The sequence below is a fragment of the Aquarana catesbeiana genome, linkage group LG04 (assembly GCF_042186555.1).
Source record: "Aquarana catesbeiana isolate 2022-GZ linkage group LG04, ASM4218655v1, whole genome shotgun sequence".
Taxonomy (NCBI): Eukaryota; Metazoa; Chordata; class Amphibia; order Anura; family Ranidae; genus Aquarana; species Aquarana catesbeiana.
This window is the reverse complement of record NC_133327.1, coordinates 523825417-523849096: the sequence shown is the minus strand read 5'-3', so window position 1 is coordinate 523849096 and position 23680 is coordinate 523825417. Positions and strand designations below refer to the sequence as shown.

The window sequence follows — 23680 nt, the reverse complement described above, 5'->3', positions numbered from 1 at the left end:
TTTTCATACATATTGTCAAATTGGAGTACCTTATGCCGAGTCCCTGACGGATGCCTCTGCATGCTGTTTACCTTTTGGTTTTATGAAAAGGCTCTCTCTGACCCTCTGTAGTTAAAGGGTCCACGCCATCAGGTGAGAGGCCATCTTTTACCTTGGTGGTGGGATTTCTCTGAATCACTTCTTTGCTAAGCAAGTGTTCTGCTCGGATATGAAGATGATATCAGGATTATTCCCATGGACTTATTGATTTTACACTGTGGTGGATTTCAATTTTAGTTTGTTCTATCTGTTTTTTGGTTTTAGCGCTGCACTGTCTGTTATATTGATTTTATTAAGGGATTTGAATTTTGACCCTAGTGTTCAGCTGCTTCATTACATTATTTACCACTTCGCGCTGATTTATTTTTCTTTTTTTGATATCTGTTTACAATAATGCAATTAACCCCACACAGACTGTTTCAGCAAGGGGCTGAAACAGAGGCTCGACGCATCTCAAGGTTATAAATGTTGGAACCTCTTCTTCAGGGTCTGATGGTGAGGTATATAATTATCGTGTTGCTCCTAAGCCAACATCAGGTAGCATCCAACTTAAAGAAAAAATGGGAATGAATGGTTTGCCGGCAGGGAACAGATCCATGAACCAACGCTTGTCACCGAGAAATGAGCAAATCCAAAGCCCAGGACAGAACACAAACCACTTATATATGTATACCACTTATAGTATGGCACCACTGATATCAAATACCATAGATTGTCCTGTCAGCTGTTACTACATGGAGAATAAATTGCTCCTAGTAAGGGGATATCACATGGGGCGCTGTCTGGTCAGAGATAGTGTTGGGTCCCCCAGTAAAAAAAAGATCGCAGGAAGGGAGAGTGGTGGAAGCATCTGCAAACAACAACTTTGTGAGTAAGCGGCTGCACGACGTCTGATGCCTGTAGTGTCACCAATAGAAAATATAGGCTACTGAAGTATGTTGCCATTTCACGGGTGCAGACAAATTTAAGGTTTGACATTTTGGGTATCTATTTACTTGGTATAACTTCATCTTTAATATTTTAACAAAGAATTGGGTCGTTCATTGTGCTGGTTTGCCGTAAAATTCATTTTAGTGTGTTTTTTTGTTTTCAATCTCTTTTTATTATTTTTTCTTTTAATACAAATACATATTCACAGCATTCTAGAATCTTTCAGAGTAATCTGACTCTTTGTTCTAGCTATATATTAAAACAATTTCAATATTCTATTCTCATACATAGGGTCACTTACATTATCTTCCTACCATTCCTTCTCAACAGCTACATCTCCATTCTCCATTCTAGAATCTTTCAGAGTAATCTGACTCTTTGTTCTAGCTATTTATTAAAACAATTTCAATACTCTATTCTCATACATAGGGTCACTTACATTATCTTCCTACCATTCCTTCTCAACAGCCACATCTCCATTCCCCTCCCAAGAAAAGAAAAAAAAAAAACCCACCCCCCCACCTCCCCTCAACAATATGCGTTCGTTAGGGTGGTTCATACCCTTCATAAGTAATTGAATAAGTTTGCAGAGGACCTGAACGCTTCCCATTTTTCCCATATTTTTGAGTTTTGGGTACTCATTTTCTCTTCAGTCATTATCATTGTCTCTATTTTCTGTATTTCACTTATCTCATGAACCCATTCTGCCATTGTGGGGCTATTTGCTTGCTACCACTTTCGGGCTATTATTGTCTTGGCTGCTGTTATCATATTGTGGAGGATATCTGTCTTGATTGTTTTTCTAGCTCCTGGAATATTATTCAATATTGAAATATTTACACTTGATTGTACCTCAAATCCCAATATCTTCCGATAGATTTTGAAAATATTGTCCCCGATCTCCTTCACCATAGAACTGTTATGCCATATATGTGTCATAGTCCCCCTTTCCTTAAGGCATCTCCAACATATTTCTGAATTATCTCAGTTTATTCTATGTAATTCCTTTGGGGTCCTACACCATCTCATAATAATTTTATAATTCCTTTCTTGGTTTCTTATCGCTATTGAAGTTTATGTGCCAGGGAAAAATAGGATTTTTATAACAGCTTACTTGTAAAATCCTTTTCTTTTGATGTATATCACAGGACACAGAGCCATAGTAATTACTATGTGGGCTATAGTCCACCTTCAGGTGCTGGACACTGGCACACCCTAAACAGGAAGTTGCCTCCCTATATAACCCCTCCCATACCGGGAGTATCTCAGTTTTGTAGCAAAGCAATACACGTGTATACTAGAAAGAGGGGCAGGACCTCTGTGTCCCGTGATGTATGTCAAAAGAAAAGGATGTTACAGGTAAGCTGTTATAAAAATCTTATTTTCTTTAATCGTACATCACGGGACACAGAGCCATAGTAATTACTATGTGGGATGTGCCAGAGCAATGCCAACAGAGGGGAGGGAGACACAACCAAAGTAGGGCACCATGAGAACAGAGGATTTATACTGCTGCCTGCAGTACACTGTGCCCAAAGGCGACATCCTCATGTCTTTTTACATCCACCAGATAAAATCTGGTAAAGGTATGGATTGAAGACCAAGTTGCAGCCTTGCAGAATTGGACCATGGAGGCTTGGTGATGTACTGCTCATGAAGCACTAACAGTGCGTTTTGATTTGAGAGGATGGAATCTACCTCTTTAAATCATAAGCTTGAATGATTACTTGTTGAATATATTTAGAATAGTAGATTTTGATGCTGCCTATCCTCTTTTAGGACCTTCAGACAACACGAACAAAACATCCGTTTTCCGAATATGAGCAATCGCCTTTAAGTAGACTTTGACTGCTCTCACCACATCAAGGGAATGTAGTGATTTTTCTTCCAAAGAACCGAGGTTGTGAAAAAATGAAGGTAGAACAATATCCTGGTTTAGATAAAAACCTGATACTACCTTTTGTAAAAAGTTAGGATGAGGATGCAATACTACCATATCCTTGTGAACAATAAAACATATGGCTCTTTACAAGAAAGAGCAGCCAATTCTGATACCCTTCTTGCAGCAGATATGGTTACCAGAAAAAAATAGTTTCCTTGTCAAAAAAGGACCAAGGGAATATGTTGTATTGGGCCAAAAAAAGGCTGTTTTGTAATGCCGACAAAACTAAATTCAAGTCCCAAGGGTTCAGGGGTTACCTAACCGGAGATTAAGCCGTGTTACCCCCTGAATAAAGTTACGAACCAAAGAATGCAAAGCAAGTGGTCGTTGAAATAATACTGATAAGATCGAGACCTGTCCTTAGAAAGCACTCAAGGCCAGCTTTATTTCTCACCCCATCTGCAGAAAGTCAAGGACTCTACCTTTGACCTATTTCCTGGGGTGCAGCTCCTGGTTTCACACCAGGAGACGTATGTTTCCCAGACTCCATAATATATAATTATGGAGGCCGGCTGCTTTGCATTAACCAAGGTAGAAAACTACTGAACCTGACTCCCCACGCTTCTTCAGAGTGTGGGTCTCAATAGCCAGACCGTTAAATTTAGCGTTTGTAAAGTAGGATGGAACTCTGGACCTTGCGAGAGTGGCCGTGATGGTAGGGTCCATTTTTTTGGGTCCCCTACTGCCATCTTTACGATCTCTGCATACCAAGATTTCCTGGGTCCCGCTGGGGGTCACAAGAAACAACGACCTTCCTGCTTGATCCTGCTAAGAAGTCATGGATGCAGGCAGAATAGGAGGGAATGCATAAATCAATGAGAACCGATTCCACGGGAATAGAAAGGCATCTGTTCCGCATGCTAGCGGATCTTTTGTTCTTGACACAAAGTTGTCGATTTCTTTGTTGAACCTGGATGCAAACAGATTTATGTCAGGGATCCCCCATCTTTGACATATTGACAGGAAGGTATCGGGGTGAAGGAACCTCCCGGGCACAACTGCTGGCGACTCAAGTAGTCCGCCTGCCAATTTTCTATTCCTAGGATGAAGACTGCCGATAGGCAAAGTACATTGTTTTCTGCCCAAGATAGGATATGATTCACCTTTCTCTGGGCCGCACAACTTCTTGTGCCCCCCTGGTGATTAATATAGACCATTGCTGTGGCATTGACGAATTGAATCCTGGCAGGACAATACTGTAAACTGAATGTTCAGGTCCTTAGGACCAAGTGCCCTGCCTGAATTTCTAAAATGTTTATGGGCAAGGCCATTTCTGATCTGGGCCACTTCTCTTGGACAGTTGCCTCTTTCAGGACTGTTCCCCAACCTAAACAAAAAGGGTTGGCATATGTTGTTACTATTTCCCAGGTAAGTGAAGGAAGGATTTTCCCCTTTGCAGATTTTTGGATATTAACCATAAACTGAGGCTCCGACGCACCCAGCCTCCAGCACCTGGTATTTCCAGGTGGTCTTTCATCCGGGTACTAACCTGGCCTGACCCTGCTTAGCCTCCAAGATCAGACGAGATTGGGCGCTATCAGGGTGATGTGGCCATAGGCTTTGGAATCAGACACATTGACAGGAAGGTATCGGGGGTGAAGGAACCTCCCAGGCACAACTGCTGGCGACTCAAGTAGTCCGCCTGCCAATTTTCTATTCCTAGGATGAAGACTGCCGATAGGCAAAGTACATTGATTTCTGCCCAAGATAGGATATGATTCACCTTTCTCTTGGCCGCACAACTTCTTGTGCCCCCCTGGTGATTAATATAGACCATTGCTGTGGCATTGATGAATTGAATCCTGGCAGGACAATACTGTAAACTGAATGTTCAGGTCCTCAGGACCAAGTGCCCTGCCTGAATTTCTAAAATGTTTATGGGCAAGGCCATTTCTGATCTGGGCCACTTCTCTTGGACAGTTGCCTCTTTCAGGACTGTTCCCCAACCTAAACAAAAAGGGTTGGAATATGTTGTTACTATTTCCCAGGTAAGTGAAGGAAGGATTTTCCCCTTTGCAGATTTTTGGATATTAACCATAAACTGAGGCTCCGACGCACCCAGCCTCCAGCACCTGGTATTTCCAGGTGGTCTTTCATCCGGGTACTAACCAGGCCTGACCCTGCTTAGCCTCCAAGATCAGACGAGATTGGGCGCTATCAGGGTGATGTGGCCATAGGCTTTGGAATCAGACACATTGGGAATGTAGAGCTTGAACCCTTTGTTTCAAGCCGATAGGATACTGTTTTGCAGCAGTCTTGAATGAAACTGAGCATAAGGAACGGCCTCGAACGAAGCCACCATCTTTCCCAACAACCTCATGCAAAGTTGAATAGGAGAAATTCATCTTGCTTCGACCACCTAAATCAGTTCCTTTATGGCACTGATCTTTGTCTGGGGTATGAATACCCTTTTCTGGGTGTACCTATGATCAGACCCAAGTATTTTCTTCATGGTTTTTAAAGAAGATTTCTCCTAGGTTGAGAATCCGACCTAGATATTCCAGGTAGTCAAATGTAGTGACCATACTTTGGTCTAAGCAGGCTACCAACTGGTCTATCAAGAACAGATCGACTAGGTAAACCATAATCATTATACCTTGGGCCCTCAATCTGGCTAAAAGAGGAGCCAGAACCTTTGTACTCAAGGTGCAGTAGCTAGATCGGAAAGCAGAGCTACACACTGAAAATGAAGATTTTCCACTTTGAAAAGTAGATATTACTAGTGAGCAAGGAAATAGGCATATGGAGATATGCATCTTTGATGTCTGATTAGATTGACTTCATGCAAAAAAAAAAAAAAAAGAGAGGTTATATTCAGGAATTGAATTTAGATTTTTGAAATCCACAATGTCCATTTGGATTTAACCAAACCTCAACCTCTGCTCTTACATGGGGCCGCCATGAACACCAATGCTTGAGAGAAAGACTCCTTAGGAACGTTTCTGAGAAAACGAGGAGACGGAAACTCTTGGAACTCCAGTTTGTACCTTGGAGCTATTGAGGAAGTCTCCCATTCGTCTTGACACTCCTTCTGCTGAATCCCTGAGAACTGCAGAAGAATTATCCCTATTGAGCAAGCAGGTACACCTCCTCATAAGGAGGCTTCAGTATCTTTTAGGCTTTCCTCCCAAGACCTGTTTTGTCTCTGGGGCTAACCCTGAGGATTACCCATTGAACCTGACGGCGGAAGCCATCATGGCTGCCTGGAGGCTGGTGCCCCAGCACAGAAGAAGGAGCTTTGAAACGAAAATACATTTACTTCTTCACTTAAATGGCAAAAGGGGTACTTTTTCACTAGAAATTCTTTGGATACATTATTCAAAATATCCCCAGATAGCTGTTTCACCGCAAAAAGGAAGACTAGCCAGGAGCTTCTTGCATGATGCTTAGCGAAGGGCGCAAGGCCTAAAGGATAGAATTTGCCAGAGAAAAAAGTGGTTTTTTTTTAGTAGGAATTCCAACCTTTTATCCGTTGGATCCCTTATGCTGTGTACACACGGGCGAACTTTTCAGCATCAAAGGTCCGACGGTCTTTCCGATGGACTTTTGACGGACTTCCAACGGACTTGCGAATGAAGGACTTGCCTACACACGATCACACCAAAGTCCGATGGATTCGTACGTGATGACGTACGACCGGACTAAAATGGGGAAGTTGATAGCCAGTAGCCAATAGCTGCCCTAGCGTCGGTTTTCGTCCATCGGACAAGCATACAGACGAGCGGATTTTTCGACCGGACTCGAGTCCGTCTGAAAGATTTGAAACATGTTCCAAATCTAAAGTCTGTCTGATTTTCGACTGAAAAAGTCCGCTGCAGGTCTGATAAAGCCCACACACGGTCAGATTGTCTGACGGATTCGTCCCCTCGGACCAGTTTGGTCGAAAAGTCCGCCCGTGTGTACATGGCATAAGTATTTGAGTATTGTCTGCCGGACAAATCAAACTTATTCACAAAGGATATAGTAGCGTTAATTGCTGGTATACCCTACTTAGTGAATTTCCTCTACCATAGGATAAAGTGTGAAAACTTTTTAGAAAGGAAAATAATGCTTATCTGGGTGATCCTCCAGATATAAAAAAACATTTCTAGCAATGAATGGACAGGAAAAAGCATGCACGGCTTGAGGAGGCTTTAGCGAACCCAAACACTCAGTTAAGGGTACATAAATGTGGAGTGGATCATTCAGCAAGAAATTGTACCATCAATCTTACAGATTGCGAAAGCTGACTCTCCTGCATTTGACACCTCAGAAGAGGAGTCATCAGCCTCAGGACGGTCCCCTGAGGGAATTCGTCTTGTGTCCCTCCGTCAGCTTGCAGCAGTAATAATGGTGCTTTAAAAAACACATTCCTGTGCTGGACGTTGCAGAACGCCAATGCCGCGCTAAGCTCCACCCCCTCCGCCGCCTTCGGCCCCCCTCTTTTTTTTTTTTAAAAGAGTTTCCAGCACGTGCGCGGGCCTCTGATCCTACAGGATCGTCATGTGAGGGGAAAAAAAATGGCAAGGAGAGCCTGGAAGCCGCCGAGTAGAGCTGCGTGCTGATCCTTTTTTTTAAATTGTTTTTCTCCTGACGCTCTTCCTCGTGAAGAGGGGGAGAATACAGCACAGGTGGGAGGTGTGTGGTGAAGAGAAAAACCCTCCCAGACTTACCGGAGGTCTGCTGCTGGCTGGAGTGAAAAAGAAGCCTGCTGCTTCGGACACAGCGTTATCTCTTGAGGAAGCATGAGAAGGTATGTGCGCCATACAGCCCCCAGTGGTGACACATAGGCATGACAATATTTACTAACTAAAGGAGACATTTCATAGGAAAATTCAAAAATTCCTTAGAAAACTCCACTTACCTTTCCCGCCGCAGAGTTTTCTGTAGTAAAAACCAACAGACCCAATCTTCACCCTTCACGGTGGGTTCCGTTAACAAACCTTCAGGGGGAACCCACAATCCTGGACCTGAAATAGCACCTCCGCCAGTAAAACTTCATGGCCTTAATACCAAAAGTACTGGATCCCGGGGTCCAGTTCTCTAAAAAGAGAACGTTTACAGGCAAAACCTCGTTTCTTCAGACACGACGCCCGGGTACCATTCAATTCGGCCTAAAAGACACCTTAAATGGATCCGGCTGCAGAGCTAGCCCCAGCAAGGATTGCTTCTGTGGAGCTCAGCACAGCACATCTTCACTCGTGACCAACACCTTAGACACTGGTGAAAAAACTGAGATATTCCCGGGATGGGAAGGGTTATATAGGAAGGCAACTTCCTGTTTAGGGTGTGCCAGTGTCCAGCACCTGAAGGTGGACTATAACCCACATAGTAATTACTATGGCTCTGTGTCCCGTGATGTACGATTAAAGAAATGCCCTATCCCACTCTGCCAGTGGGATCAAGCTCCCCATTTCCTTCCCCCACATTTTCATATATATTAGCTCATTAAGAGGTTCCATAGGAAGTAGGAGCTTATATATAGTTGATAGATTATGAGTCTGTCTTTGTTCCTTTATTAATAATTGTTCAAAAATAGTTAATGTCTGCCAACTAAGGGAGGTTGTATACTAGTCCTAATATATGTATCTAACTGTTGATATTGCTTCCATTTATGTTCATGTTCAGGTCCCAGTTCGGACAATCGTGGAGGCTTACCATTCAGGGTCTGAACTATCCTTACATTTTCAGTCCTTTTCCATTTAAGAAAGTTTTTAACCCCTAATGCTGGAGGAAATTCTGGATTCGAAAATAATGGAGTCATTGGTCCCATCAATGTGGATAGACCTCCACTTTTCAAGATTTTATCCCATATCTTTAGAATTGATAACGTAAATAAGGTTAAATCTTGTTTCTTGGGTCTAAACTGGGGTTTAATCCACGGAAGAGATTTAGGTTGCAATCCGATTATGTCTTATTCCAAAACTACCCATTGTTTATATTCCATATTATGGTACCAGTCTATAATCCTATTTAAAGATGCAGTTTGTAGATATTTTGTAAAATCAAGTAGAGCGAGGCCTCCATTCTTTTTTGTCCTAATTAATATATCCCTTCTTATTTGTGGAGTTTTATGAGCCCAAATAACGCTTCCTACAGCCTTACATAGCTGCGCCATTAAATTAATTGGGTGGTTCAGAGGTATAGCTTGGAATAAATACAGTAATTTTGGTAATATATCAATTTTTACTGTATTAATTCTGCCCAACCATGAGTGGACCAGTTAATCAGATTTTCGGAGTAATTTTAAAATCTTACGTATCATTGGTGAATAATTCCATTCCTGTAATTTAGTCATATCAGTTGGGATATATATCCCTAGATATTTAATTGCCACTTTTTGCCATTTAAAAGGGAAATTTTCCTGAAGAAGCTCCTGATCTTTATTTGGCAATGATATATTTAACATCTCTGACTTATCATAATTGACTTTAAAATTACTTAAATTCCCAAATCTCTTAAATTCCTTCACAAGATTTGGTATAGTCACTTCTGGGTTGGTAACATATATTAATAAATCATCTGCATATACTGACATTTTGTATTCCTTTCCCTTAACTCTTATCCCTTGAATATCCTCATTATTTTGGATAGCTGTTGTCAAATGTTCCATAACTATCGAATACAATAAGGGAGATACAAGGCATCCTTGTCGGGTACCGTTTGATATTTTAAGATAATCTGAAAGTATCCCATTCGTTCTTATTTTTGCTCTGGGATTGGAATATAGCACCATGATCCTATATAGCATCCCAGGTCCTATCCCAAGTTGGATTAACCACTTGCGCCTCACGACGATATACGTTGGCAGAATGGCATGGGCAGGCAGAGTAACGTACCCAAGGGCGGCCCCCAGTGCCCCGAGGCGGTCAGCATCATTGCAGGAGCGATCCGTCCTGAGGGGGAGGCCACTGATTAATGGCCATCCCCTCACAATAGCTCCTGACGAATGGGAAGCTTCCTCTGCTACTGAAATGTAAACAGAAGCAGAGTGGTTAGTTAGTTTGTTTTTTATACCCGCCGTTTATTACCCAATAGAGGTTTAATCTCCTGATCGCCCGGCAGGTTATATCAGTTAGGTTTTAGGGTCAGATAGGATCTGCATTGCCCCAGGCAGCGTCAGATTAGTGCCAGTACCGCCAGTACCGCTAACACCCACGCACGCAGCATACACTTCCTTAGTGGTATAGTGTCTGAACGGATCGATATCTGATTAGATCTATACTAGCATCCCCAGCAGTTTAAGGTTCCCAAAAATGCAGTGTTAGCAGGATCAGCCCAGATACCTTCTAGCACCTGCGTTTAGCCCCTCCGCCCATTCCAGCCCAGCCTACCCAAATGCAGTATCGATCGATCACTGTCACTTACAAAACACTAAACACATAACTGCAGCGTTCGCAGAGTCAGGCCTGATCCCTGCAATCGCTAACAGTTTTTTTGGTAGCGTTTGATACAGTTGCCAACAGCCTAGGAGCTTTTTTACCTATGAGTCTCACTAGTGTACCAGTAAATTTAGAGCCCAAAATGGCAAATCGAAGGTACACTAGGGAAGAGGCCTACACGTTTCTGAGCATGACAGATAGTGAAGAGGAAGTCACTCATCTGTCAGATTCAGGCACAGAATACGATCCTGTAGACGACAGCGGCTCCATGACAGATAGCTCTGACGACGGAGTTGTGGTCCCTGCCAAGGTGAGGCATACCAGACACCGATCTTCTTCTGCTGTTGTTGAGGTGCAAGAACCGCAGGGCTCTCGTATGGAGCAGAGAAGTGCTAGTGCCGCTCATACTTCTGGTCAACTGGCAAGCACCAGCTGCCTAGTACATCCTGGCTGTAGTCAAACCAGCACTGCAGTATCATGTGGTGACGTGGCGAGTCCCATAGTGCAGTTCAGGCTGGCGAGGTGGCAAGCACAAGTAGTGTCCCGCTGCCACCAAGAAGACAAAGACAGGCCCGTCATGCCCATAGTGTCCTTCCTGCAGAATTTGCCAATCCTAATTGGGAGCCCACCACTTCTGCAGCACCCGTACTTCCCCCATTCACTGGCCAACCCGGAATTCAGGTGGAAACAGTCTATTTTACGTCACTTGATTTTTATTCACTGTTTTTCACAGAAGATCTCTATAGATTATTGTGGACCAAAGTAATTTGTATGCTGGTCAATTCATCGCCGCTAAGTCTGCCCTTGCCAGAGATTGGAAACCAATTACGGTTTCCGAATTTAAGATCTTTCTGGGCCTATCCCTTGACATGGGCATAGTTAAAATGAGTATGTTGCAGTCATATTGGTCCACTGACCCAATTTACCATATGCCCATGCTCTCTGCCTCCATGACCAGGGCACAATACGAGCAGATCTTGCGGTTCATGCATTTCAACAACAATGAACTCTGTTGTCCTCCTGGAGACCCTGGATATGATAAGCTCTACAAAATTCGGCCCCTCGTAATCCACTTCAACCAACATTTTGTAGACTTGTTTACTCCCCATCAAGTTGTCTGTGCTGATAAGTCCCTGATTAAGTTTTCTGGATGCTTGTCTTTCAAACAGTATCTTCCCAACAAGCATGCCAGATACAGGGTCAAGATGTATAAGCTCTGTGACAGGGCCACAGGCTATACATGTAGTTTTATGGTTTATGAGGGAAGAGATAGTCAAGTAGAGCCGCCAAATTGCCCAGATTACATAGGCAGCGCTGGCAAGATTGTGTGTGACTTGGTGTCACCCTTATTCGGAAAGGGGTACCATTTGCATGTGGACAATTATTACATGAGCGTGCCACTTTTTAGTCACTTGTTTGATCATCAGATTGGCGTATATGGCACCGTGCGATCCAATCACCGGGGCTTTCCCCAGCGGCTTGTAGATTCTTGTCTTAGACTGGGGGAGAGAGCCTGCTTAAAGTGTAATAACTTGCTCGCTTTGAAGTGGAGGGATAATAAGGATGTTTTCCTTCTTTCCTCCCTTCATGCAGACACGACGGTCCGAATTCCTTGACTGGTGTTGTGGAGAAATCCCTCTGTGTCCATGAATATAACCAAAATATGGGAGGGGTGGACCTCAACAACCAGTTGTTGACGCCATACCCAGTTGCCCGTAAGGCCAGACGCTGGTACAAAAAGGTGTCTGTATACTTATTTCAATTGGCTTTGCTGAACGCTCATGTGCTATACAGAGCTTCAGGACAGACTGGATCCTTCCTTAAATTCCAGGAACAGATCGTCAGAGCCCTTCTTTTTCCAGACGGTGCTCCACCTCACCTTCCCAGTCCAAATGCAGTAAGCCGGCTGCATGAGAGGGATTTTCCGTATGTCCTCCCGAGTACCCCTACCCAACGAGCCACCCAAAGAAGATGTCGTGTCTGTAGCAAGCGTGGATATAGGCGTGACACCCGCTATTATTGTCCCTCCTGTCCTGACAATCCTGATCTTTGCATTGGTGAATGTTTTAAACACTACCATACACTAGTGGAGTTTTAGTGTAGGGTACAGCACTGCATAGACTAGGACACACTTTCACAGGGTCTTCCAAGATGCCATTGCATTTTGAGAGACCCGAACCTGGAACCGTTACAGTTACATCTGTTACAGTTACAAAAAAAAAGTGTAAGAAAAAAAAAGTAAAAAAAAACACAAAAAATATATAAAATAAAAAAAACTAAAATAGTTGTTGTTTTATTATTCTCTATTGTTCTGCTCTTTTTACTGTATTCTATTCTGCGATGTTTTATTGTTATTATGTTTTATCATGTTTGCTTTTCAGGTATGTAATTTTTTTATACTTTACTGTTTACTGTGTTTTATTGTTAACCATTTTTTTGTTTTCAGGTACACCATTCAGCTGCAGCGTGGATTTATTTATCCTGACAGCACCACGATACATAAAGCCGTGACTCCAGTGCTGTAGGAGGTGATTTCACCACCACAGTTAAAAAAAAGAGCATATATGCCGAAGCATGGGGGCAGCAGGGGTGGAGGAGGGATTTGCTCCTAACTTTTGGAGCGGATGCCCCCATACTTCGGCCTATACTTTTTAGGCCATTCAGCTGCAGCACTGATTTATTTATCTTGACAGCAACAGCGTTTGCTTCCACGATACATAAAGCCGTAACTCCAGCGCTGTAGGAGGTGATTTCACTACCACAGTTAAAAATAAAATGGTGCATGTATGCCCATCATTAGAAGTTGGTGGATGAAGGGAGGTATTCTAATGGTAGGCATACCCACTGATCAATCTCTTTTTTTCGTTCAGCCCACAGGCTGCATGAAAAAAATAAGATTACAATATATGCCCAACAAAGACCAGCAACGTACTGGTATGTTGCTGGACTTTGAGTGGTTATACCAGAATGATTCCTGTGGGTTTAGGTATCATCTTGCTATTATTCTTTTCAGTCAGCGGTCGGCTTTCATGTAAAAGCAATCCTAGTGGCTAATTAGCCTCTAGACTGCTTTTACAAGAAGTGGGAGGGAATGTCCCCCCCCCACCGTTTTCCATGGTTTTCTCTGGCTCTCCTGTCCCAACCGGAAACCTGAAAATGCAGCTGGTGGTTCCGCCAGCTGACCATAGAGCCAATCAGAGACCAGAATGGCTCCAATCTCCCCGATCTCTATGACCTAAGAAACTGGAAGCCCCCAGCATTTCATTACTTAGATTTCGCCGGATATAAACAGCGCCATTGGGAAATTGGGCATTTTATCACACCAATCTTGGTGTGGTCAGATGCTTTGAGGGCAGAGGAGAGATCTAGGGTCTAATAGACCCCAATTTTTTCAAAAAAGAGTACCTGTCGCTACCTATTGCTATCATAGGGGATATTTACATTCCCTGAGATAACAATAAGAATGATTAAAAAATATATATGAAAAGAACAGTTTAAAAATAAAATAAAAAAAGCAAAATAAATAATTAAAAAAAAAAACACCCCTGTGCCCCCCCCCCCCCCCGCTCACGCGCAAAGGCGAGCGCAAGCGTCAGTCTGGCGTCATATGTAAACAGCAATTGCACCATGCATGTGACTGGTAACCTGTAAAGGCTTTTAAAGGCTTTTAAAAATGTATGTAGTTTGTGGCCGCTGCACGTTTGTGCGCATTTTAAAGCATGCCGTGTTTGGTATCCATGTGCTCGGCCTAAGATCATCTTTTTTATTTCATCAAACATTTGGGCAATATAGTGTGTTTTAGTGCATTAAAATTAAAAAAGTGTGTTTTTTCCAAAAAAAGTGCGTTTGAAAAATCGCTGCACAAATACTGTGTGGAAAAAAAAATGAAACACCCACTATTTTAATCTGTAGGGCCTTTGCTTTAAAAAATATATGATGTTTGGAGTTCAAAGTCATTTTCTTGCAAAAAAAAAAAAATTTTCATGTGAACAAAAAGTGTCAGAAAGGGCTTTGTCTTCAAATGGTTAGAAGAGTGGGTGATGTGTAACATAAGCTTCTAAATGTTGTGCATAAAATGCCAGGACGGTTCAAACCCCCCCCCCCCCCCCCCAAATGACCCCATTTTATAAAGTAGACACCCCAAGCTATTTGCTGAGAGGCATGTCGAGTCCATGGAATATTTTGACACAAGTTGCAGGAAAAAGACTATTTTTTTTTTTGCACAGAGGTAGGTTGAGCCCATTGAATATTAAATTTTTTTGTCCCAAGTGATTGAATAATGACAGAAAAAAATTGTTTTTACAAAAAGTTGACACTAAATGATATATTGCTCAAACATGCCATGGGCATATGTGAAATTACACCCCAAAATACATTCTGTTGCTTCTCCTGAGTACGAGGATACCACATGGGTGAGACTTTTTGGGAGCCTAGCCGTGTACGGGACCCCAAAAACTAAGCACCGCCTTCAGGCTTTCTAAGGGTGTAAATTTTTTATTTCACTCCTCACTGCGTATTACAGTTTTGGGGGCCATGGAATGCCCAGATGGCACAAAACCCTCCCAAATGACCCCATTTTGGAAAGTAGACACCCCAAGATATTTGCTGAGAGGTATGGTGAGTATTTTGCAGACCTCGCTTTTTGTTACAAAGTTTTGAAAATTGAAAAAAGAAAAAAAAATACATTTTTCTTGTCTTTCTTCATTTTCAAAAACAAATGAGAGTTGCAAAATACTCACCATGCCTCTCAGCAAATAGCTTGGGGTGTCTACTTTCCAAAATGGGGTAATTTGGGGGGGGGGTTGTGCTATCTTGGTATTTTATGTTCTTCAAAACTGTGATAGGTGGCGAGGAGTGAATCTAAAAATTCATGCCCTTAGAAATCCTGAAGGCAGTGATTGGTTTTCGGGGCCCCGTACGCGACTAAGCTCCCAAAAAGTCCCACACATGTAATATCCCCACACTCAGTAGAAGCACCAGAATGTATTTTGGGGTGCAATTCCACATATGCCCATGGCATGTTTGAGCAATATATCATTTAGTGACAATTTTGTGCAAAAAAAAAAAAAAAAAAGTTTGTCACTTTCCCGCAACTTGTGGCAAAATATAACATTTTCCATGGACTCAACATGCCTCTCAGCAAATTGATTGGGGTGTCTACTTTCCAAAATGGGGTCATTTGGGGGGGTTTCAGCCATCTTGGCATTTTATGGCCTTCAAAACTGTGATAGGTAGTGAGGAATGAAATCAAAAATTTACGCCCTTAGAAATCCTGAAGGCAGTACTTGGTTTTTGGGTCCCCGTACGTGGCTAGGCTCCCAAAAAGTCCCACACATGTGGTATCCCCATACTCAGGAGAAGCAGCATGTATTTTGGGGTGCAATTCCACATATAACCATGGCATGTGTGAACAATATATCATTTAGTGACAACTTTTTGTAAAAACAATTTTTTTGTCATTATTCAATCACTTGGGACAAAAAAATTTAATATTCAATGGGCTCAACATACCTCTCAGCAATTTCCTTGGGGTGTCTACTTTCCAAAATGAGCTAAAAGCCGCTCGGTTGTTATCCCGGAGGAGCGGGAGGGGACATCCCCCCACTGGGAGACCTGATCCGCGACCGCCACCTCCGGCGGCTAGAGACAGACTGGCACGAAGCTGGAAATGGCTATGTTCCAGTCTTCTCTCTGTAAACACGGAAGTGACATCACAACGTCACTTCCTGTTTACTCTGCTGCCAATGGCGCCATTTTAAAAAAAATATACAGTATTCAGAATTGTCGTTTTCTGCGATCTGAATACTTTGAAGTGCAAAGGTGGGATCGGGGGTCAAAAGACCCCTGATCCCTCCATAAAGAGTACCTATCACCACCTATTACTGTCACAAGGGATGTTTACATTCCTTGTGACAGCAATAAAAGTGATCAAAAATTTAAAAAAAAAACCACAATGTAAAAAAATAAAAATAAATTAAATAAAAAAAAAATCATTTTAAAGCGCCCCCGTTCCTGCGAGCTCACACAGCAAAGAAAACGCGCCCGTATATGTAAACGGTGTTCAAATCACACATGTGAGGTATTGCCACGATCGTCAGAGCGAGAGAAATAATTCTAGCACTAGTCCTCCTCTGTAACTCTAACCTGGTAACCGTTATTATTTTTTAAATTGTCAACTATGGAGTTTTTTAGGTACCGTAGTTTGTCGCCATTCCACGAGTGTGCGCAATTTTAAAGCGTGACATGTTTGGTATCTATTTACTTGGCGTAACATCATCTTTCACATTATACAAAAAAATTGGGCTAACTTTACCGTTTCGTTTTTTTAAATATCATGAAAGTGTCTTTTTCCCAAAATAGTTGCATTAAAAAGACCGCTGCACAAATACCGTGTGACATAAAATATTGCAACAATCGCCATTTTATTCTCTAGATGCTCTGCTAAAAAAATATACATAATGTTTGGGGGTTCTAAGTAATTTTCTGGCAAAAATACAGATTTTAACTTATAAACACCAAATGTCAGAAATAGGCTTATGAAAATGTGTGATGGACCTTGTTGTCGGAAATTCCAACTGTGTGTAGGCTCCATCACACATTTTCCATAGGAATTTCCGTCACTCAAAGTTTGAGAGTTTGCTATAAAATTTTCCGACAACAAAATCCGTTGTCAGAAATTCCGATCGTGTGTACACAAATCCGACGCACAAAGTGCCACGCATGCTCAGAATAAATTAAGAGACGAAAGCTATTGGCTACTGCCCCATTTATAGTCCCGACGTACGTGTTTTACATTACCACGTTCAGAACGATCGGATTTTCCGACAACTTTGTGTGACCGTGTGTATGCAAGACAAGTTTGAGCCAACATCCGTCGGAAAAAATCCATGGATTTTGTTGTCGGAATGTCCGATCAATGTCCGATCATGTGTATGGGGCATTAGACATGAAAGGGTTAAATTCCTTTAATTGACCACTGTTCCTATCCTGTGTTCTATTTCATGTTGTATCCAATTTTGAATCCATTACAAAATTAAAATCTCCTCCAATGATTACCACTCCCTCTGTTTTTTCCATTGCCTCCAACACAGCTTGTATTCCCATCTCAATTTCATCATAATTTGGGAGGTAGAGATATTAATTGTGTAGATTTTCCCATATATTAAGATTTTCAAAATTAGAGATCTACCATCTCCACGTTTCCATATTTGCAAAATGTGATGGAGCAAAGTCTTTTGGATTGCAATGGAAACTCCTTGTGATTTAGAGTATGGAAATATATCATGAATCCATATTGGATAATCTTTATGTTGTATATTGGGAATGTGATCCAACCAAAAATGTGTTTCTTGGAGCAATATAATTCCAATTTTCTGTCTGTGAAATGAGTTTAAGACTTGTGCTTATTTAATAGGAGAGTTAAGACCTCTAGCAATAAAAGGGCATAATTTCACCATATCCACCCTTCACTCGTAAAAAAAAAAAAAAAAAAAAGGAAATTCCCCACAAAACAATATACGTACAAATCTCACACGTAAACTTTAAATATCTGACTTATTTAGTCTATCTTACTATAGTAAAGTCCCTATTGGGAAGGGGGGGGGGGGGTTAGGGGCCACTACCACCAGATCTACCACGCAACACTGTCGAGCTAGCCACAATAAATACAATATATATTTAACTCAGTGAGGAGGACTTTCCCCCATATTTCTCTTTCATATCTACATCATTTATCCTGTAAATCCCTGCATGAATACTCATTTCATCTAATTCCTGAGCCTATTACAGATCCAGGCTCCTAGGATTAAAAATTCATATGGGAAAAAGAAAGGAGGGGGAAGAAATGGAGAGAGAAAAAAAAAGGGGGGGCAAGGGGACCAACCACATATCCTCATTGTACATATCCTAAATAAGTCCATTACACACAAAAAAATAAATTAATAAATAATATTTGTGAAAAATTCCTTAAGGAGGAAGGGGAACCCCCGACCCTATTATACTATTCTTCCCTTTCCTACCCCTTTCTTTATACTTACTCTTGCACCTAGAATGTGTAGTTTATATGTGTATATTATAATTGTGTATCCATTATGTGTAGAGGAGAGAAAAGGAAAAAAAAGAAAAAAAAAATTCCTCCATTATTAGTGCTATAAATAAATGAGCTAAATCCCTCAATTGTGTAATATTATCTGTGATTGTGTCACCTCTATTGATGAATTACCTTTTGACCCCTTTTTACCCCAACCCCACTACCCTCCCATCCCCCACTGTTGTTATGTTGATCTTCTAAGTTTTGATATTCTAATTATTAAAGTAATTTTTAGTCATTTCTCCTGAGCCTGGTCCTTGGTTCAAAGGGTGTTATAGGCCATTCTGGTAGTTCTATCTCCGGGAGTTGGAGAATCTTCAAAAATCCAGGTAGATCTTCTATATCTCGATAAATTGCTATAGAGCCCTTATATTGCACCTATAGCTGGAATGGAAATTTCCACCTATAATGAATATGTCTTTCTTTTGAAGAAGCTCCAGGAGAGGTTTTAATGCTCTTCTCAAAGTTAGGGTCAAACTATATATTCTTCCCCTGTCGGGCAGCTAACATGATCTTTTTTTTTATTTGAAAATACTGAATCCTACAGATTACATCTTTTAGCCTTGTAGGATCAATTTTCCTAGGCCCTGCTGCTCTATGGGCTCGATCGAACATAATGTCCATGGTCAGTAAATTTTGCAGCAAATTATTAAATACCGTATTTATCGGCGTATAACACGCGCCGGCGTATAACACGCACCCCAAGTTTAGGAGGGAATTTTAAGGAAAAAAACTTACATTTAAATGCCCATCAATGCAGCCTCATCAGTGTCCATCTGCAGCCTTGTCAGTGTCCATCTGTAGTGTTGTCCCTGATTGCAGCCTTGTCCCCCATTGCAGCATTGTCCCCCATTGCAGCTTTGTCCCCCATTGCAGCATTGTCCCCATTGCAGCATTGTCCCCCATTGCAGCCTTGTCCCCCATTGCAGCCTTGTCCCCCATTGCAGCCTTGTCCCCCATTGCAGCCTTGTCCCCCATTGCAGCCTTGTCCCCCATTGCAGCCTTGTCCCCATTGCAGCCTTGTTAGTGTCCATTTGTAGTCTGTGCATCTTTGAAAATGGCGCCGCCGTTCTCGGCCGCTTTCGGCCATTCTCGGTGGCTCTCGGCCGCTTTCGTCCATTCTCGGCGGCTCTCGGCCGCTCTCGGATGCACTCAGCTTTCGGCGGCTCCTGAGGGACTGCGAGAGGCTCAGAGAATGGCCGAAAGCATCTGAAAGCCGTAGAGAATGGCCGAGAGCCACCGAGAATTGCCGAAAGCAGCCGAGAGCCGCCGAGAATGGCCGAAGGCGGGTGAGAGCCGCCGAGAATGGCCGAAAGCGGCCGAGAACGGCGGCGCCATTTTCAAAGCCGCCGAGAAAAGCTAAAAGCCGCTGAGAGCGGCCTAAAAGCTTACAATCGGCGGGGGATCGGCGTATAACACGCACCCAAGATTTTCAGGGGAAAAAAGTGCATGTTATACGCCGATAAATACGGTATACTCCATAGTGTTGGTATTAAATCCTCTGGACTCACACTTTCAGGAAGACCACTGACTCTTATATTGTTTCCTTTATCTCTATTTTCTAGATCATCCATAGTATTTATAACATTTTTAAAGCATTGATCTTGTTCCTGTATTTTAACCTCCATTTGTGCCAATTTTTGTTCCATAATCACCAATCTAGTGTCTATTGTTTCCATCTTTTCCTGCATGTTTTGTACAGATATTTTAGGATTTTGCATTTCTGTTTTATATAAGGATTCTAACCTATATACGTATTGATCCATATCTTCCCTTGTGGGAAGAGAGCAGATGTATGCTTTCATATTCTAGTTTTCTTTCTCCATTTCCTTTGTTTCTGCTATCGATTGTATTGTGTTAATTGGAGAACTTCTCCTGAATTGGCCCATTTCTTCTCTGTTGTACCTGAGGTTATAGATGTCTCTGTTGTGTTGGTTGTAGTTGTTGAAAATATTCCTTCATATCTGTGGTTTGAGTTGATTGTGCCCTTGTAGTGTTTTTATTTACTTCACTAATTGTTCCTTTCTTATCTTTCTTTTTCCTTTGAGATTGAGGGGTTTGTGTTTTTTTTATAATAAAAAAAAAAAGAAAACCCCAAAAAAAGGGGGTCCGGAGATCAATGTGCCAAATATATTCAGGCGCAGTTCCCCACAATCTAGTGTTTAGTGAGAGTTTATACCAATATACAACACTAATAGGGGTTTCCCTCTTATTTCCTTCTCCCTTCTATACTAGGGAGAACATTGATGGAGTCAGGGACTTTCTGCACAGAAAAATAAAATATGCAGTTACCTACATGGATATCTTATTTTATGTCCAAATATTTATACAGTGATTCTCCTCAATGCTCTATAATTGGGATACATATATATATTTGTTTTCCCGTGCTTTGTGTTATATTTTAATTCATTCCAGTTATTAAATGTTAATGGTATGTCCCCATATGGTGCTCAATTGAGGCAGGTACCTTGGTCTAAGGGCTTAAATTTTTGCTCCCTAAATCTCTGGAGCTTACCAGAGATTGCCAGCTTTTCCGATCCTCCACAATGCTCCCTGAATCTTACGATCCAGGATAATGTAGTCCGAGTCCTCAGCTGCAACAGCAGGCATCCGCCATAGGAGGCCGGAGGGAGCTGAAGGGAGCTGAGAAAATCCAAGCTCTCCGAAGTCTCCCAAAGCCATCAGCCACACAGCGGAACAGGGGACGCCAGCTTCCTCCTCCGTTCCGAGGTCACGGAAACAGCCGAGAGTATCCAAACCCGAGAGTGCTCCGAGCTTCAGGTCCTCCCACTTTCTCACATCGGCAGCGTCCAAGGCAGCGTCCACAGTCCGGCTCCCCACATAGGGGAGTGGTGCACATCTGGAGCCCCACACCAGCCAACCGAGGACCGCTCCAGGTCAGGATCCAGGTTTCGCTTACTGCGTCATTCAGGAGCCTTTCAGGGGTATTTCATACCATCTACTCACAGCAGTATTCAGTGATCAGTGATACAGCTTCACACATGTATACTCGTGGCTCCACTAGCTCAGTGTGTGGCCATCTTAGCAGCTCCACCCCCCCTAGTTTGTTTTATTACTGCAATTTTGTGTTTCCTAGACCTTTGCGGTAATATTGTGTGACATAAAAAATTGGAGCTACCACTATTCTATTCTCTAGGGTGTTTGCTTTCAGAAAATATATAATGTTGGGGGTTGTACATATTCTTCAGGGCTAAAATGATTTTTTTAAACGTGCAAAAAAAAACACAAAAAGGGCTCTGGTATATATAGTATAGTATAGGCATTTATTTTTATTATTTTACATAGCTTTACCTGCAAAAGGCTGAAGAAATCTATCATGACTTAATTTTCTCACTAAAGTTCGACTTTAACATGCCAAGAATGCACAGGGACTCGCTTGGGACTGGCATCTATCTCCCACCCCCATTTTTTTTTTTTTTAATGAAAAAGGTGTTTATTGAACAAATTCAAATAGTTTCCAATGTACAGACAATGTATATGTAGACAACAAAGGAGTAAAATGTACAGTCTTCATAACGTTCAGTAGAATCATTCTTTCTTCTTAACCAACAAGTCTACAATGTGATGGGACATTTATATTGATACATATATATATATCTCTAGCCCATTCAGATCCGCCCGCTGGGCATTGCAACCAACCCCATCTTTAACTTTATGCAAAATGCCACTACGACTAAAGACTTTTTCTGCTGCTGCTATGCTACTGTATGCTTTTGTCCACTTATTTAGAAGATTACCCATTTAAATCACTAAAGAGGTGGGAGAGTGATGTAGGTAACCTTAAAGCAGTACCAATAGGAAAGCGCAATGGAGTCAGTCAAATTGGGCTCTTTGAATGTAACTCAAAGACTTTCTCAACTCTGCATAATACTACCTGCTCACCATACCCCTATAAGCTACAGTATATAAAATGGGACTTCTGGAGACCCTACTTTGTAGTAAATGCTGTAGGGACCATGGCAACCTTATTCATTTGCTATGGCGCTGTCCAAAGCTTCATTGGTATTTAATGAGAATTTCCGACACAAAAAATTCAGTTTTTCAAGCTGAAGTTAAGTTGGATTCCTAAGCATGTCTATTAGGAATCTTAGATGATTACAAAATATCAGAGCATACTAAAGCGGCTGTATCTAGAGCCTGGTATAAAGCTAGGAAGATTATATTACAATACTGAAGGTCTAAGCAGCCATCAACCCAACAGGTGTCGTTTTACCCCATGGGGAACAAACTACACCTTCAGCATGCTATTTTCCAAAATAGGGGATACACAACCAAATTTGATTGTGTATGGAAAAGTTGGTTGGCCACACCTGGCTTGTCACCTATTGATCTTGCCCTGAACAGAATTCTTTGACACAACTTGTACCCTACGTGCACTGCATGACTAAAGCCAATGCACATTTGTGCTGGATTTGTGGGGTAGTATTATGATACATTTTTTTAACTGTGATTATATTGCAAACCATGATAAGCCCACTCTGTGGGTCCCTTATTTAATGTGTCATCCTTGTAAACTTGTTCTGGAAACCTTTTATTAAACTTTATCTGATTTTAAAAAAAGAATCAAAATAGTATCCTTAAGCCTAGGTGTAATGTCAACAAACTTGAAGCTTATCAGGCCCAAGTCATCCAAATGGGATAGGTCACACTCCTCTCCTGAGTGCATGTAGACAGCTGCACTAGCAGGAAAATCATAGACAGACTCTGCAGGAGAATGTGGAGAATGTTAAGAAGCACACTTATGGCTCTGTGTATTGAGTCAGCTACCTGAAATGGCTATGGAAAAATCCATCCGTGGATAAGTAGGAGTCACACTTAGTTTGACAAGTCTCCAAGATATGTGGGGAACAACTGTCCAGTCTGTTAGCATCAAGCCCTTAGGCAGAAACACTGTAAGCTGTTTCAGAGCTCTAAGCGGATCATGAGCCAGGAAGGCCCACAGGACTGCTTTGGCTATGCCTATGATCTGACATACTGCAAGCATGCAAGGGGGTACCTGCAGACACAGAGAAGGTTATATGGTTGTCTGTGACCCTGTAACTGTAAGGCAGCCGCAAGGAGACAGTGGCTGATCACTTGCAGAAGAGTGTGGTGGCAGTGGTGAAGGCTTCAGGTGAAAGGTGGCCATGAAGGTGTGCACATGCATTGAAGTGACACAATGAGGGAGCTGCACAGGCTTAGTAAGAAGTGCATGTATGGCCCAATTCAAAAGTGGCACAATACCCGATTCCCATTAAGGTCCTGTGCCACATGGAGTGTTTTGGCCAGAGCTTCGAGCATCAATCCCTGTAAGGTGGC

General features: G+C 42.1%; 1 protein-coding gene and 2 pseudogenes across 4 annotated transcripts in view; all 3 read right to left on the bottom strand.

Annotated features, from left to right (window-relative positions):
- The window catches only part of ADGB (androglobin), a 505879-nt gene that overhangs the window by 179086 nt on the left and 303113 nt on the right, over nt 1-23680 (bottom strand). The window lies entirely within an intron of this gene.
- LOC141141688 (5S ribosomal RNA) lies at nt 4352-4470 on the bottom strand (annotated as a pseudogene).
- LOC141141693 (5S ribosomal RNA) lies at nt 4972-5090 on the bottom strand (annotated as a pseudogene).